General features: G+C 40.0%; 1 long non-coding RNA gene across 1 annotated transcript in view; it reads left to right on the forward strand.

The window, feature by feature from the left end:
* Nucleotides 1-1,222: 1,222 nt before the first annotated feature.
* LOC132383344 (uncharacterized) overlaps nucleotides 1,223-18,855 on the forward strand; it is a 46,745-nt gene continuing 29,112 nt past the window's right edge. The window contains exon 1 of the long non-coding RNA XR_009508631.1: nucleotides 1,223-1,293. This is a non-coding gene — a long non-coding RNA (uncharacterized LOC132383344). The remainder of the gene's footprint in view (nucleotides 1,294-18,855) is intronic.

The following is an 18,855-nucleotide window of genomic DNA, read 5'->3' on the forward strand; positions in this document are numbered from 1 at the left end:
AAAGCCAAATACTTTCAACTTCTTAACTCGATCATGTCTTCCCTTTCGAAGAGCATGTGCTGTGCTGCTTCTTTCTTAGCTTGAATGCCTCTCCACGTTTCAACAAGTCGGTAATCATTTTTGGTTCGTTTTAGAAATAGCTCGTTTCCACTGTTATGCTTTGTGACTTTAAAAAAATTAAACTAATTCAAATGAAGACATGGGAGTCTGAAATGTGAGTCTAACTTCATGCTTACTTTAAGGAAGGCATGCACTTCTCACATGGTAGCATGATACTGTATGCAATTCACATATTTTTACATATATAAAATTATAAACAACAAAGAGTGCTTAATCAAACAAAAGAATTACAAGGTTATTCAAATATTACTGAAATATTAAGTGCACAACAGTAATCCTGTCAATTCCAATGCCAACATCAAAAGAGACTTTGGAGAAGGAAGGTTAAGGGGATGACATTCATTGTATTGGGTTCAGCCTCTTCTGATAGGCTGCATTTGCGCTAATGCCCATTCTGATCCCCCGGATAATTTATGCAGCTCAGCAAACATCACTGTGGCACTTTGTTCAATCTTCATGCTACAACTAGGTGTATCATTTTGTTAAGGCTTTCAGGGCTCACAACTGTGGAGTCATTGCTGCGCTGACTACTGGGACCCAGTTGCTGGTTAAAGGACTCCCTGCATGGACCACCACTGGGAAGGTGGAAAGGAAAGGAAAGGGACACCTAACGAATGAGTTCTGTTGGCTCCCCAGATGTCCTCAGGAGCTGCAGCGGTCACGACAACTGTGATTGTTGCACACATTTCGGCAATGGTATTTGAAAAAAAGGCTGCAAACTGTGACAGGAGCTTCAGTGATTCATGCAAAATTATGCTGGCCATTGAGAGTGAGGCTGAGGAGGCTGCACGCAGGAAATTAATGTGTCTGTGTAGATCCTTTAATTACCATCTTGTTCCTGAACCCTTTGTGATGTGCTCCTAGCCTTTTCATGAATGAATGATTAATGTTGTAGGTTTTCTCCCAAATCCCTAATTTCTGCCGGCAGTGGAGGCAGAAACTATGATATCACGAGCTACATGACTAAGTCCAAAAGGGCACTAATCAACCTGGAAATGATTGTTGGAGCAAACTACTGTTTGAAAGTACGGCTTTTATGTGCAAATTGCATTTCAAAAACTACGCAGGTCAGTCCAATTTATTTGCATAACTCCTGAAACTATAAAAAATAGAATCATAAGGATCACTCTTGTGAAGACGATAAAAGAAAGACAAGAAAGCATCTTCAGCAATGTAAGTAGAAGATCAGCAGATAGTGAGGTAATTATTGGCAATTAAAATGTGCAGACAGTTCTGCAGGGAATAGGTTTAATGATGAACCGAAAGAAATGCCTGTAATCTAAAGTTACTGAAGGTGACCTTAGAAGATAGTGGCCATAGAGGCAAAACAGCATTTTCTGAAACTTCAATTTCTTGCTGATATTTTTTTTATATGCCTCTTACGATATGATGCTCAATATACCAAGCAAAATAACATTTCATTCTAATGACCAGGGATACACGTTCCATATCCTAGTTGTTAGAATGTGGCTTTATTCTGCTAAGTACAGTAGGTATCATATCATAACAGGAATATCAAAGAAATGCTCAACCTCACTTTAATTTCTATCCCATCTCCAGGTCACGTAACAAAAGGAGTCCAAGTCTACACCAACAGTTTAGTTGTGGGTAATTGAACACCAAACTCTCTTGTAGTGATAGTGAATGACACGAAGGCTGAAATATTATCTGGCTAAATCAAATCAGTCAGAGTCACTTTAAAATTTGTCTGGCTGAATGTCGCGACTTATGACTTCACCAATCCCCATAATATACTCTGAGACTACAAGATTTTAAAGTGCTGATGTCAAGAAAATTAGCTTTTCAGAAGCATGTTTTGTCTTAAAGCTGCAATGATTTCTTTTTTGTGACCTTGATGTTAATTCAGAATCAGAATTGATCATTTGATCAGGTTGATTACCATTGATATATGTTGTGAGATTTGTCTTTTGTGGCAGCAGTAGAGTGCAATATATAAAAATATGATGTTACAATAAGAAATATAAAATAAATAGTGCAAAAAGAGATCAAAATCATGAGGTACTGTTCACTTGTTCATGGGCAGTTCAGAAGTTTGATGGTGGAGAGAAAGAAGCAGTTTTTAAAATATTGAATGTGTGGCTTCAGGCTTCTGTACTTCCTCCCTGGTGGTAGTCAAAATAGTTCTGTGAATTGTAAACATTGATAAATTCTTGGAGGGAGTGGAGAAACAAGGGATCATTGGAAATTAGGTTACAACAACTGGAAATTTCATTATACCACTAACCTTAAGCAGAAAATTACTTCTATCTTAAATATACTTAAATTAAATATGGCAAAGTGAATTATAATCTTATAAAAAATCTACAAGGTCTTTCCAGTTAATTGACATTCTTCCTCCCACACTAACTAAAGCTAACATGTGCTACAATTGTGGCAGCTTTCATTACCAATATTTTCCAGCGGGATAAGTCTTAGCTCACTCTTAGATCAATATCATAACTAAAAGAATAAACTCTGAGAGTGCTGTACATCAGTACTCCGGTGAAGTCTGAACAGCATAGCTCTGTTGAGAATTCAATCAAACCAGAAAGAAACTGACGTGCTGATGATTCTGGGATTCTATTGTTTTGTTGTTCAGTGGTGATGAAGGTGACTTGGATACAGCTGCATGCATGGCCAAACAAAACAAATACTTATAATTCTCCTTTCTGGCACCAGATGAATACAACGGGCTGCAGTGGTATGACGGTTGTAACAGGGCTAGTAACCAGGGGTCTGGATCATTGATTCACATCGAATGGCACCATGGCAACAGAAGTATTTGAAATTCAGGTGGTTATGTGATTTTGGAGCTAGCATCAGTAATGGAAACCATGAAACTACCAGATTGTTACAAAATCTCATTTACTTCACAGTTGGCTATCAGGAAAAGAAGACATCCTTACTCCATTCCCGACCCTTCAGTATTGTTGATTCTTGACTGCCCTTCTCAAAGTAAATTGGGAGGACAGTAATTGCTGGCAATGCCACTGTTGTCCACATGCCATGAATATATTGTGTGGCATGGTAATGTTGTGTAGCACAGTGATTAGTGCAGCACTTTACAGCATCGGCAATTAGGGTTCAGCCCCTCCTGCTGTCTCTAAGGAGTTTGCACGTTCTCCCCATGACCACATAGGTTTTCCCACATTCCAGAGCCGTTTGGGCTTGTGTTAGTGTATCGTAGGTGTGCTGTGTTGGTGTAGGAAGCATGGCAACACTTGCGTGCTTTCCCCAACACATCCTCGAACAGCACCGGACACTGGCGCAAACAATGCATTTCACTGTATGTCCTGCGGTACATGGGAAAAGTAAAGGCAATCTTTCATTTTATTGGTTAGGATGATAGGACTCTGAGGTACAAGAATGGGCAGAGTCCAATACCATATGAAGGAAACTTTGTTGTAGATTAAACCAAACCTCTGTGAGGGAGATTACCATTTAGTTCCACTTCGAAGAAGCACGTGTGACTTACACCTGCACAACTGGCTGATGTCCATCCCTGGGCAATCAGGAGTTTAGCTGGTTATTACCACGCTATAGTTTTGTGGGATTTTGCTGTAGTCATCTTTTCATACAGTATAACAACAACAATGGTTTGGAGATACAAAACTGGATGTAAAATATGTTCGAGCGCCCCAGGGTTTTTATGGGGTGAAGTAAATACAACTTCTCAAAATGTTCCAACCTGTGCCCCATATGTTGATGATGCCTTCAGCACTTCCCACCTTACCCACAGCTCAGTGACATCTCGATATATGTGTAAAAGCAACAGAAAATTCCTCTTGATTCAACCATTGTCATTAAAGCAAGTCTGGACGAATGTTCAAGTTACAACTGATCCTGTGGAAACAGAAATTACAATGGAGAAAGGGACTATTCATCCCCTTTGGAGATGAAGGGCCTATTCCTGAGCTTTACTCCTCTATGTTTAAATAATTGCTGCTTTCCATTACATGCAAATCTTGCTGGAATATGCTCAGATCCATATTATTAGAATATATTTAATCTATTCTTAAATTATTTTCTTGTCAGTGCCTGCAAAAAAATGAATCTCAGGGTTGTATATGTTGACATACATGCTCTTTGATAATTAATTGACTTTGTCTATGAGGAATGGCTTTTAAAAACTCTGGGATTCCCTCCTATCTCCCTCTCCATCTATAAATGCTTTGCAGTATCTCTATTTGATTGCCTGACCAATGAGACACATTGTTGTTTCCATAACGTACCTTCGGTATATTGCCTTACCAAAGTCATTGCAGTTGGAAGCTGAAGTGCACAAGGCTGCAAATACTACAAACTGAAATAAAAAAGGGGAAACGCTGCTGATACTTGGCAGGCTAGGCTTCCTCTGTGGAGTGAACAAGTAGAGATAATATTTTAGGTTAATACTTATTCATCAAAGGTAGGAGCCTGGTTGTTGTTTCTTGAAGTACTTTACAATATTGTACTAAAAGAGCATTTGTGTAATAGATGCTGCCTGGCCTGCTGTTTTCCACCAGCATTTTGTGTGTGTTATTTGTGTAATCTCTTGGTCTAATGAATGATATTGTGGCTTGCACAATAAACAACCTTGTTACTTTAATAATTTGCAAGGAGAGAGGGAAATGAATGGCCAAGAGCAACACCTGGGGGCTTTGCTGAGCTACTGGCTTTTGAAAGCTGTGATAGCTGCAGCACACTGTGCTTATTTTCAACCCATGAATGCCCAGGCTCAGTTGAAATCATGATATTGCTTTTTATTTGTGATAAAATAAGTTTCACAAAAACTCTACAGTGAAGGTGATTGATTGACAGGCAAGATAGCAGCCAGCATAGACAGCACTCAAGAAGATAAAATAATGAGAAATTACATGGATAAAAAAGATTTGATTGAGTGAGGCTACGGCTCGAGGTGACCAACGGTCTTACTGTCATCCTCATTTCTGTGGTCACTGACTTTAAACTACAGTAAAGATAGGGTTTAAAGATAGGCTGCATTTGTCACATGTACACTGAAGCATACAGTGAAATGCATTGTTTTGTGTCAAATCAAATCAGTAAGGATTGCACTGGGGGCAGTTCGCGTGTATCACCCCACTTCCAGTGCCAACATAACGTGTCCATAACTTACTAACCCTAACCGTACATCTTTGGAATGAAGGAGCAAACCGGAGTACCTGGAAGAAACCTACGTAGTCATTGGGAGAACGTACAAGCGCTTAACCAGCAGCAATGGGAATCGAAACCTGGTCGGTGATTGCTGGCACTGTAAAGCAATTACACCAACTGTTATGCTACTGTGTCACACCCTATAGAATACGTCAACTTGAATCCTACAGTGTAGATATTATTGGGCTGGTCATGTTTAATCTGGCACATTTCCCACCCCATGGTCACACTTAGCTCTTGTGCTTCTGCATCAACAGGTGATTGAAAGGCTTGGCTACCATGACTGTCCAGAGAAATTGAGTAGTATTTGCACTTCAGTCAATTACTCCTGAAGTCCTACTCCTGCAATACCTTGGTGACCTTTTCATTGCCCACTGCTGGGTAAGAGCATGAAGCAGTTTTTTTAATGATCATGAAATTGTCAGAAACATTCCAAAACTGTTCAAGTAACCCTACACTAAAACTGTGGAAATAATAAAATAAAACATAATTTTAATGTAAATAGAAAAGAGTGATAAATAAAAGAAAAATATAACTATTTGCCTTCATTTATCTTTTTTAATTAAGATCAGCAATTCTATATGCACAAATGTGGCAATGGCTGGTAAGGTTGAGGGGCCAGATGAGAAGTGCATCCTGCCTTCTCTGCTTGGGATGCTTGTGCTGCGCAGCAGTATTGCCTGCACCAGCCTCTGACCACAGATTACTCAGATTTTTACACTACGTTACTCAGGCTCAGAAACACATGACGAGCTGACTTGTGGAAGGACACAGCTAGATTTTTAGGGATGAGTGCAGGTGCATGGTTGAAAGAGAGCAAATCCAATTCAGGGTCCCTGATGATACCATGAATTGTTGGAGCAAAACACATACAGTTCATGGTAACTTAAAATTGGATTATATCTTTTGGAATTTTTGACAAGTAGACAGAAAATTATTTTGAATGATTAAAATCTCACAATGTGTTAATATAACCTTAGATAGCATTATTCCTATTACTATTTAAGCCAAACACTTGATATTAGTAAAACTGATTTATCTTTTGGGTAGGGTGCTTAAGCTTACACTTCATCTTTGATGTTATTCCAATGGTTTCCAACTGCTAAAACATAGATAAAAATGGATAAAAAGCTTGTTTGCTTCTTTGGATGGATCAATAACAGCAAATTCTTGCAATATTCCACACTTGCACAGTTAAAACATATACTTTACAAAAAACTTATACTTGGTTAAGAGGTTAAAATGGACAATTTGTAGGAATTATTCACTGAAATGAAAGTAATAATTAATTAAAATATCTGCATTTGTATTCTTTCTTCAAAGCATATAAGAATCTCCTTGGGGATTGCAAGATAGTGCGAGGAAAAGAGGATGTCATCACGGGAAGGTTACCAAGGTGACCAGATCTTGATTCAGAAGCTGCATATGAGGCTTTAGCTGCCTGCATCTTTCATAGCAGTGTCACAGTAACACACCTACACCCTCCACCAACCCTTCATCCTATAAATCAGGTGTGGCTGTGCACATACATGCATGACCTTCCTCAGTAACATGAGGATGACTGTGCAAAGGACAGTAAATGCGAACTACCCTGTGTACCCCAGTTGGCTCTGCACATGGTCAGGCATGTTGGAGGCCATTTTCAGCAGTCCGGCAGCACTGTAGATACATGGGAGGTGGCTGTCTGCCAATATGTACACTTGTTTAGTCTGCTGGTGAATGGTTGCCATGATACACATGCACAAGCTAAAATGTAACATTCAATGTGCAGGAATTAAAGAAGCAGCAGGGAATAGCGAGGGCAACTCGGAGTATCATGAGCACATCCATCTTCACATGAACCCCAACTCCACACTGACAGCATCAGCAAGAGGTACTGCCTCAAGAGGGCAGCATTATCCTCAAGATTCACCTCCATCCAGGCTATCGTATCATATTACTGCTACTCTGTATAGTTCCACATTCGGTGACCCTCACCCTGAATAAACCGTGTCTCTGTACAGTTCCACAGTGAGTGACCCTCACCCTGAATAAACCGTGTCTCTGTACAGTTCCACAGTGAGTGACCCTCACCCTGAATAAACCGTCTCTGTACAGTTCCACAGTGAGTGACCCTGACCTTGAATAAACCGTGTCTCTGTACAGTTCCACAGTGAGTGACCCTCACCCTGAATAAACCGTCTCTGTACAGTTCCACAGTGAGTGACCCTGACCTTGAATAAACCATGTCTCTGTACAGTTCCACAGTGAGTGACTCTCACCCTGAATAAACAGTGTCTCTGTACAGTTCCACAGTGAGTGACCCTCACCCTGAATAAACCGTGTCTCTGTACAGTTCCACAGTGAGTGACCTTCACCCTGAATAAACAGTGATTCTGTACAGTTCCACAGTGAGTGACCCTGACCTTGAATAAACCGTGTCTCTGTACAGTTCCACAGTGAGTGACCCTCACCCTGAATAAACCGTGTCTCTGTACAGTTCCACAGTGAGTGACCCTCACCCTGAATAAACCGTGTCTCTGTACAGTTCCACAGTGAGTGACCCTGACCTTGAATAAACAGTGTCTCTGTACAGTTCCACAGTGAGTGACCCTCACCCTGAATAAACAGTGTCTCTGTACAGTTCCACAGTGAGTGACCCTCACCCTGAATAAACAGTGTCTCTGTACAGTTCCACAGTGAGTGACCCTCACCCTGAATAAACAGTGTCTCTGTACAGTTCCACAGTGAGTGACCCTGACCTTGAATAAACCGTGTCTCTGTACAGTTCCACAGTGAGTGACCCTCACCCTGAATAAACCATGTCTCTATACAGTTCCACAGTGAGTGACCCTCACCCTGAATAAACAGTGACTCTGTACAGTTCCAGTTGGTGACCGTGACCTTGAATAAACAGTGTCTCTGTACAGTTCCAGTGGGTGACCCTCACCCTGAATAAACCGTGTCTCTGTACAGTTCCACAGTGAGTGACCCTGACCTTGAATAAACAGTGTCTCTGTACAGTTCCACAGTGAGTCACCCTCACCCTGAATAAACCGTGTCTCTGTACAGTTCCACAGTGAGTGACCCTGACCTTGAATAAACCGTGTCTCTGTACAGTTCCACAGTGAGTGACCCTCACCCTGAATAAACCGTGTCTCTGTACAGTTCCACAGTGAGTGACCCTCACCCTGAATAAACCATGTCTCTGTACAGTTCCACAGTGAGTGACCCTGACCTTGAATAAACCGTGTCTCTGTACAGTTCCACAGTGAGTGACCCTGACCTTGAATAAACCGTGTCTCTGTACAGTTCCACAGTGAGTGACCCTGACCTTGAATAAACCGTGTCTCTGTACAGTTCCACAGTGAGTGACCCTGACCTTGAATAAACCGTGTCTCTGTACAGTTCCACAGTGAGTGACCCTCACCCTGAATAAACAGTGTCTCTGTACAGTTCCACAGTGAGTGACCCTCACCCTGAATAAACAGTGACTCTGTACAGTTCCACAGTGAGTGACCCTGACCTTGAATAAACCGTGTCTCTGTACAGTTCCACAGTGAGTGACCCTCTCCTTGAATAAACAGTGTCTCTGTACAGTTCCACAGTGAGTGACCCTCACCCTGAATAAACCATGTCTCTGTACAGTTCCACAGTGAGTGACCCTCACCCTGAATAATCAGCATTTGCCCTTCATTCGCCGGTCCTGCTCAGCTAAAGAATGTGGGGTACTGCACAGTTGCATCAGCTCCTGTGGGGGGTGATGAGGGGAGCAGGGAGGTGGCATGACTGCATCTAATGTGATGCGATGAGGTGGGAAGTGTCAGAGAATGGCAACCCGAGAAGACTTACTGCCATGCTCTCTTCTCCTTTCCTGGAGATGATTGTCAACCTGGATGGAGGTATCGACGAGAGTCTCGAGATCTTCAACAGGGTCTCTATCTGCCAATTCATCTTTAATTTCATCTGATAACTGATGGTGGAACATAGCTATGAAGCCTTTAATTGTCTCTACCACCAGGGGTTAGAACTTGATTATGTAGTCAGTCACTATACAGGTACCCTGATAAAGTTGGTGGAGTCAGTTGGCCGTCTTTCATCCACTTCCTGGGTGGTCAAAATCTGGTGAAGTATTTGCTCATGTCTACTCACTGAGACTTCCTGACTAGCCAGCATTGATGGGGGATGTTCATTCTCTGCTAGGGCCATGAATGGTTCAGTGTTACTGAACCAGGAATGGTTGCCAGGTTTGGTTTGAACTGGGGCTGTTATGGTGAGGTTCTGTATCTTTAATCAACAGATTACCAGGAGAAATTTCAACCATTTGGACTCAAATGCCAAGGAGACCAGAGTCAAGGATGGAATTGAACAAAGGATCTTCACTTGAAGTTTGGGTCATAGAAAATACAGGCTAGGAGTTGAGAATCACTGCACACAGGGTAGATAAACTCAAAACTCAGCAAAAACAAACAAAGCAGAAGGCACAAATAGACAAACAAAACAGGGGACAGGTGCACTGATAACTAAAACAAGACACAATTAAAAATAATCAACTAATCATCAGGGAAGGAGAAGCATTATAGCCTGGAGGACTCTGGTGCCCCCAGATGGTCAAACTAAGGCATGACAGTATAATTGATATTCCCTGCATTGTCTTTATCTATGTGCCTGTAATGATGCTGCAAAAAGATTTCTCATTATACCTGTACCTCGCTGTGGTTGTGCACATGACGGGATACTTGACTTGAAAGGTTAGAGAGATCCCTGTTACCACCATCATAGGGGGAAGATGACAGAGGTAAGTTCTTTACACAGAGTGTGGTGAGTGTATGGAACACCCGATCGGGGTGGTGGTAGAGACAGATACATTAGAGGCATTTAAGAAACTCTTAGATAGGCACATGGATGATATCAAAATGAAGGGTTTTGTAGGAGGGAATGGTTAGATTGATCTTGGAGTAGATTAAAAGGTTGGCATAATATTGTGGTCTGAAAGACCTGTACTGTGCTGGAAAGTTTGATATTCTATGTTCCATATATCTCAAAGTATTGTGTTATGTAATTAACCCTATAGCCACTCTGTATATAGCATGCTTTAGGTAGATGAATATCAACAACAATCGTGAAGGACATTTTTACCTTAATATACTAAGTTAAATGAGTTACAAAATGCTCCACAAATTCCGTGCTCAAGGAACCCAATGCACCAAACTCATGATAGGGATGGAATTGGAATTGGTTTATTATTGTCACATGTACTGAGATAGAGTGAAAAGCTTGTTTTGCATACTGCTCATGCAGATCAAATCATTACACATTGCACTGAAGTAAACAAAGTAAAACACTAACAATGAAGAATAAAATATAACAGCTACAAAAGAGTGCAATGCAAGATCATAAAGGGGTAGACTGCAAAGTCAAGAGTCCATCTTATCAAACTAGAACTATAACACTGGGATAGAGGCTGCTCTTGAGTCTGATCACATGCACTTTCTGTCTTTCATATTTTCTGTTCAATGGAAGGGGGAGGGGTGAAGAGAGTATTTCTGGAGCAAAATTGGGAATCTTTTTTTATGTTGCACGCTTTACTAAGGCAGTGAAATGTATGGACAGTATCCATAGAGGGGAAGTTGGTTTCCCTGATGCGTTGGGTTGTGTCCATGGCTCTCTGCAGTTTCTTGTGGGCACGTACAGAGCTGTTGCCTAACCACGCCAAGGGGTATCCAGATAGAATGCTTTCTATGTTACATCAATAAAAATTGGGAAGGGTAGATGGGGGTATGCCACATTTCTTTAACTTCCTGAGGAAGTAGAAATATTCATATGATCTCCTCAACATGGTGTGTATGTGATTAGACTAGGACAGGCTGTAGGTGATGCTCATTCCTGGGAACTTGAAGCTCTTAATCTCAATGTCAACATTGTTGAACTAGACAGGAGCATGTGCACTGTCTCCTCTTTCCTGAAGTCAACAACCAGCTCCTGATGAAGGGTTTCAGCCCGAAACATCGTCACTACCTCCTCCCATAGATGCTGTCTGGCCGGCTGAGTTCTGCCAGCATTTTGTGTTTTTAACCAGCTCCTTTTGTTGACATTAAGGGAAAGGTTGTTTTCTGATACCCTTCAGGAAGAGTCTACATCACAAAAGTGAGACTGGGGGGTCTTCATTTTAAAGAAAAAGTGAGATAATGGCTGGGTACATCCCTCAATACAAATGTGAGAATTAGCATGAGTAAACAGAGCTCAAGATGTGATTGCAAAAACAGAAATTGTCGTTCTCAGTTGGTATGAAACTTGAGATGAATTTAACATTTACTATAAAGGCTTCTGAACCATAAATGACAAGATTCGACCTGTAAAGGACATATCTGTAAAGTGAAAGAAAACTTACGTCAGCAGTTTGAATACTTCCAAACCACTATTTCAATGCACCTTCCTTGTGTTCTTGTTTAACTGACTGGTTCAGATATTGAAGGTTTACTTTCATTCAGTACCATTAGAAATATTTCAAACTAGACGTTCTGTCCATGTAATCATGTGCCAGAAGAGACAGTTAACGATTACAGTGTGAATTTGACACACTTTGTAAGATGTTGCCGTTTGACACGTTTGTGCATGTAACTTACTGGCAGAGGCATCACCAAAACATAACATTAAGTTCAAAAGATTTACAATTAAGATTTTTTTTAATTTTATTTTTATGGCCAGCATGATTGTGTGGTGGTCAGAACAACTCTTTAGAGTGCTAGCTGTAAAATCGAACAGGGTTTGATTCCCACTGCTGTCTGTAAGGAATTTATATGTTCTGCTCGTCACCACATGGGTTTGCTCAGAGCAACCCATTTCCTTCCACATTTCAAAGATGTACGGTTCGGGTCAGTGAGTTAGTGGCATGCTACGTTGATGCCAGAAGCATAGCAACATTGAAAAAAGCCCATTATTGATGGTATCAGAAACGATCTGGCACGATTGGGACAGGCTGTTTTCTGGAAAAAAAGGCCTACTTGGTAAGTGGGAGGACTTTGAAAGTAAAATATGAGCATACAAACCTTGCACTTGCCTGTCAGAATAAAAGATAAACATGACAGGTGTCAGCAACCTTGGTTTTAAAGACATATTGAGGCCACTAGTTAAGAGAAAAAAATGAGTTACATATCAGGAAGAGCAGGCAGGAACAAATTAGGTGCTTATGGAGAAAAACAAATGCAAGAGAATACTTTAAAAAATCAGGAGGGCTAAAATAAGGTATGAGTTTGTCCCGGTAGAAAAGGTGAAGGAGGGGCATTGATCATATGGATAGTCAGGCATTGATCGTATGGAAATCGTATGGATTTCCCAGGGCTGAAATGGTTGCCACAAGAGGACACAGGTTTAAGGTGCTGGGGAGTAGGTACAGAGGAGATGTCAGGGGTAAGATTTTTACTCAGAGAGTGCGTGGCATGGGCTGCCAGCAATGATGGTGGAGGAGGATATGATAGGGTCTTTTAAGAGATGTTTGGATAGGTCCATGGAGCTTAGTAAAATAGAGGGCTATAGAGTAAGCCTAGTAATTTTTAAGGTAGGGACATGTTTGGCACAACTTTGTGGGGTGAAGAGCCTGTATTGTGCTGTAGGTTTTATATGTTTTTAGAATTCCAAGGCATTCTACAGATATGTTAAGAGCAAGGGACAAAATTGGTCCTCTGGAAGATCAGAACGGTAATCTATTCACAGAGCCAGAAGAGATGGGGGAGATCTTACATTTTTTTTTCTATCTGTATTTACTTAGGAGATGGAAAAAGATTCTACAGAAATGAGGCAAAGAGGAATCAACTTCATAGACCCTATACAGGTTACAGACGAGGGTGTGTTTGCTGTCCTGAGGCAAATTCGGCTGGATAAGTGCCCAGGACCTGATGTGGTGTTCCCTAGATCTTGCAGGAGGCAAGTGCAGAAATTGCCAGGGCTCGAGCAGAGATATTTAAATCACCATTAGCGACAAGTGAGGCACCAGATGATTGGAGGATAGCCACTGGTGCTCTGCTGTTTAAGAAAGGCTATAAAAATAAATTAGAAAGTGATAGGCCAGTGAATCTATCATCAGTAGAGGGAGAGTTGTTGGAAGTTATTCTAAGGTGCTGAGTATTTAAGCATTTGGATTGATATTGACTGATTAAGGATAGTCAGCGTGGCTTTGTGTGTGATAGGTTATGTCTAACCAACCTTGTAAAGTTTTTCAAGGAAGTTACCAGGAAATTGGATCAAGGCAAGGCAGGAGATATTGTCTACATGGACTTTAGCCAGGCATTTGACAAGATCCAGCATGGGAGGTTGGTCAATAAGGTTCAGTCGCTCAGTATTCAAAATGAACTAGTAAATTGGATTAGACATTGGCTTTGTGGAGGAGCCAGAGAGTGGTAGTAGGTGGTTAACTCTCTGACTGGAGGCCTGTGGCTAGTGGAGTGCCACAGGGATCGGTGCTGGGCCCATGGTTATTTATCATCTATACCAATGATCTGGATAATAACGTGGTTAACTGGATTATAAAATTTGCAGATGACCCCCAAAATTGGGGACATCATGGACCGTGAGGAAGGCTATCATAGCTTGTAGTGGGATCTGGACCAGCTGAAAAAGGGCAGATGGAATTAATTCAGAGAAATGTGAGGTGTTGCAATTCAGTAGGACCAACCAGGGTAGGTCTTACACAGTGAACAGTAGGGCACTGAGGAGTGTGGTAGAACAAATAGATCTGGGAATGCAGGTCCATAATTCATTGAAAGTGGTGTTATAGTTGGCGGGTTCATAAGAAAGATTTTGGCATATTCTTCTTCTTCATGTGCCTTGCACATTACACGCTTGGGCCATCATGGGTCTCCACATTGAACGATCCCTCGCAGTGTCAATGATATGTCGCACATGTAGATTTGTTAGTTCTTTCACAGTGTCCACATTCTCTTCTTTGCCGCCGCCTTCCGCGTTTCCCAGACATACGGCCTTGTAATGTCAGGCATTCTATTTCTCCCTTTCTGATGACATGGCCCAGGAAATTAAGTTTCCTCTCATTTAATGTTCTCGTTAAAGATCTTTTTGAATGGGCACATTGGAGTACTGTCTCTCTATGATATTTTCAGCATTCTTCTAAGAAACCACATTTCTGTTGCTTCTAAGTTTCTTTGGAGTTCCGGTGTTAAAGTCCATGTTTCGGAAGCATACAAGAAGATTGACCAGATGTTACATTTTAGTAGCCTAAGCCTTTTTGTCATAGAAATGTGTTTGGTGGTAAGAATGGGTTTCATTTTTTGGAAGAGTTGGTTTTGGCAATGGCAGTTCTTTTTATTTCTACTTTACTTTTACCATCTTGTGATATAAAACTATCAAGGTAATTAAAGCCGGTCTTTTGCTCAATCTCTTGGTTACCGATGTATAATTGGCAGTTGGGAGTATTCTGCTCTTTTGATATTACCATACATTTGATTTTTTTACAGTTGATGGTTAGACCAAAATCTGCACTTGTTTGTACTACCTTGTCTAGGAGGATTTGTAGGTCTTCTGCAGCACTTGCTATTAGGGTGGTATCATCTGCATATCTTATATTGTTGATGTTAACACCTCTAATGTTTATCCCATCTAGGTCTTCTATTTCTCTGAGAATCATTTCACTATAGATAATAAATAATTTTGGTGAGGCAACGCATCCCTGTCTAACTCCTCTTTGAATTTTAGTCCAACTGCTTATATTATCATCAATTTTTACTGCCGCCATTTGATTCCAATATAAATTTTGAAGCAGTTGTTGGTCCCTTCCGTCAATGTTTAGTTTAGTGAGAATTTGAAATAATTTTTCATGTTGCATTTTGTCGAATGCTTTAGTGAAATCAATAAAACAAAAAAAGGTGTCATTTTGATATTCAGTTGCCTTGTCTGAAAGCATTTGTAGTATGAAAATTGTGTTCCTTGTTCCTCTATCCTCAATAAACCCATTTTGAGGTTTAGAAGTTTCTATCCTTAACTTATTTTTAATTTGACACAGAACAATTCTTAACAAAATCTTTATTATGTGACTCATAAGACTGATTGTTCTATAATTTATGCAGTCAATAGTTCCAGGAATTTTTGGCAGAGTTATAGATACTGATTTCAAGAGATCACCAGGCAATACACCAGACTCATATATGCCATTAAACAGTTCAAAAAGCATATCTGTACCCAGATCTTCTAGGGCTTGTATCACTTCCACTGAAATTTCATCAGGTCTAGTGGCTTTACCATGTTTCATGCTTTTCATTGCTTTAGTTATTTCTTCTTTGGTAATAGGTGGGTCAAAATTAGGGTGTTTAATATCTGGGGGTTCCCCTCTATTATCTTCAAAAAGCTGCTCTATATACTGAATCCACCTCTCACATACTTAATCTGGATCTGTTAGTGTGGATCTGTCTGCTGATCTTATGCATCCCATAGAGGAGGTTTTCTTAATTCCAGTAATTTCCTTAATTTTCTTGCGCATTTCTTTGCTGTGTTAATATGGCCTTCTACTTTGTTGCATTTTTGATTCAGCCATTCTTCCTTTGCAATATTGCACAACTGCCTGGTCTGTCTGTCTAGCTCTCTGTATTGCACTTCATTATTCTTCACTAACCTTCTTTGTTCCACCAGATCGAGAATTTCTTGGGTTATCCACCCCTTGTTAGTGTGTAGGATTTCTTGTACTGGGGTAATGTCCTCTGTATAGCATATTGAAATCTGTTCCAAATAGGTGTTGTTTCATTTTTGTTGAGGTGTTCTTCTACAGCTGTTTTGGATTGTTGTTTATATGCTATCATTGGCACATTAGCCTTCATAAATTAATGTATTGAGTACAGGAGATGGGATGTTATGTTGAAGCTGTATATGACATTGATGAGGATTAACTTGGAGTATTGTGTGTAGTTTTGGTCACATACCTACAGGAAAAGTGTAAACAAGTTTGAAAGGTTACAGAGAAAATTTACAAGGATGTTGCTGGGTCTTGAGGATCTTAGTTATAAGGACATTTGAATAGGTTAGGTCTTTATTCCTTGGAATGTAAAAGATTAAGAGAAGATTTGATAGAGTTGTACAAAATTAAGAGGGGTATAGATAGGGTAAGTGCAAACAGGTTTTCTAGTTAGGTTGGGTGGGACGACAACCAGAGATCATGGCTCAAGGGTGAAAGATGATAAGTTTAAGGGGAGCATGAAGGGAAACTTATTCACTCATGAGAGTCATGAGAGTGTCATGAGGGTCATGAGAGTGTAGAATGAGCTGCCAGCACAAGTGGTGCATACCAGCTTGATTTCAAAGTTTAAGAACAGTTTTGATAGGTACATGGATGGTAGGGGTATTGATGGCTATGGTCAATGGGAGTATTCCGTTTAAATGGTTTTAGCATAGACTTGATTGGCCAAAGTTTCTGTCTCTGTGCTGTACATTACTATGACTCTATTACTCTAACATTTGCCCAGCATAATCCTTACTGATAAATATGTTGTCCAATGTTCATTGCTTTAAAAAAGGAGAAGCACTTGTGCGTTAATGTTAAATGTCAGTAATCCATTATGGGTAGTGGGATTACGATTACCTTAACACACTAGGTCACATACTTAAAACAAGTTTGTTTCACTTGATGTACCTCGTATAAGTAAGTTACACAATGCTCATGACATGTGTAGATGAAGAAGTCAATAGAACGCTGATCTGATTAATATTTTCAGCACAGTGTTCTTTGTGATCAGAGTCAATGGCAGGCTGATTAAAACTCAGGGTGCAGCTGAGACATTTAATCAGCTTGAGATCCCTGCTATGTGAATATTTACATGAATTATAACAGAATCCAGGTCCAATTAAGAAATTGCTTTCCCATTTCACATCCTCAGACTCATAGGGTTACGGTGATTATTTGAATATTCAAACTAATACACGCAATTAACTGTTCAAGGCTTATTATTTCATCTCCAAAAATCAGTGTATAATTGCTAACCACCTGACAGTGTTTTGCTAGATGTCAGAATAGATCTTGAATCTTAACGTGCCGAATTATACTGCAGCAGTTTCCTGAGCTAACCCGAGGAGATGGCTCAAGGTAAGTTTAGCAAGCCCGAGCATTCTCCCAGAATAGAAATGTTGTGTTATGATTTATTGTTATTCCAGAATAATTAGTAAAAATAAATCATGATACTTTGACAATCACAGTATTGCAATGTGCCATTTATTCTGACATTCACTGTTAAATGAACTCACTGCCTTTGCAATGGCCATGGGACTTGTACATTAACATATTCCACTATCTCCATATATCACCACTACTTGGGCTGATAAATTGATCCATCATGCACCCCATTACCACTTTTGCTGATAAATGATGGTTTTGACCCATTCCTGTCCCATCAGTTTGAGAAAGAGCGATCACCGGGAGAAAGGAAGATGATTGAAAATCGTGATGCGTTATTAAGCAAAATTCAGTACTTGTTTTAATGACTTCTTTAATGAACTCATCAGTACTTGTTTTGCTGCTGCTTGACCTGATGAGATATAAATAAAATAAAGCTGTCAATATTGCAAATTCTGGCACACATCCTTCAAACTAATCAGACATGCTTGGTATTTCAAATGATTTTAGAAGCTATACTTTACACAGGTTTAATGATCTTGCTTTGCTCAGGAAGTGTCCCCATGGAAACATCCTTTTTTTTAAATGATTTTAGTAGGGTTCGCAATCAATGTCTGTCCAGGAAAGAAATTAAAGTTAAAATTTTATGTTCACTTTTATATAACCCAAGGCTACTGGAGAACCTTTATAACATTAATGAAATAAATACCATTATTGCAGTAATAGTTTTATCCAAACATCTTTTGTTAACTTAATATCAGCCCAAACTTTCAAGTTAAGTTATAGAAAAAATAAACAAACTATTTCACATGTTCATTTGTTCTACTTCAAGGTTCTTTAGGGCCTTAACTTCAATAATTCCTTCTCAAAGGTGAAATCTTTTGCTCTCCCTTTTTTGTTGTTCAGTCTCTTCCCCTGTTTGTCTTGTGGTGGAAGCAATATTTATTGCAGGTTTTCAGCATAAAATAGACAGAGTATAATTTATGCCCAGCAAATACCAGTATTGTGGAATCAAATGCAGTTGCCTTGTACAAAGCTTCATCAGATTTTGATAACCTCATACTCTGATATCTCTCTTTTTAATTCCCATTTTCCCACTGGTACTCCCATTGAGAACCATTTTCTTCCAGAGCAGAGCACTGTAAACTCTTGGCAATATCACCAGCTCCAGTTCAAGGAAGCCACACCCATAATTACACAAAATGCTGGAACTCAGCATGCCTGGCAGCTTCATTGTTAAAGAGTAAACAGTCAATGTTTTAGGATGAGATTGACATTTCTGATGAAATTTCTCTGCCTGAAAAATCAACTGTTTACTCTTTTCCATAGATGCTGCCTCCAGCATATTGTGTCTCTTGCTTTGAGTATGCAGTATCTGCAGATTTTCTCATGTTTATCAAAAATATAAATAGTTTGAGTTTTCAGTCATTGATAGCCATTGATTATGCAGATATTATACTGCTCAGAAATTGTTGTGGTGGACATAGTAGAACAAT

The sequence above is a fragment of the Hypanus sabinus genome, chromosome 30 (genome assembly GCF_030144855.1).
Source record: "Hypanus sabinus isolate sHypSab1 chromosome 30, sHypSab1.hap1, whole genome shotgun sequence".
Lineage (NCBI taxonomy): Eukaryota > Metazoa > Chordata > Chondrichthyes > Myliobatiformes > Dasyatidae > Hypanus > Hypanus sabinus.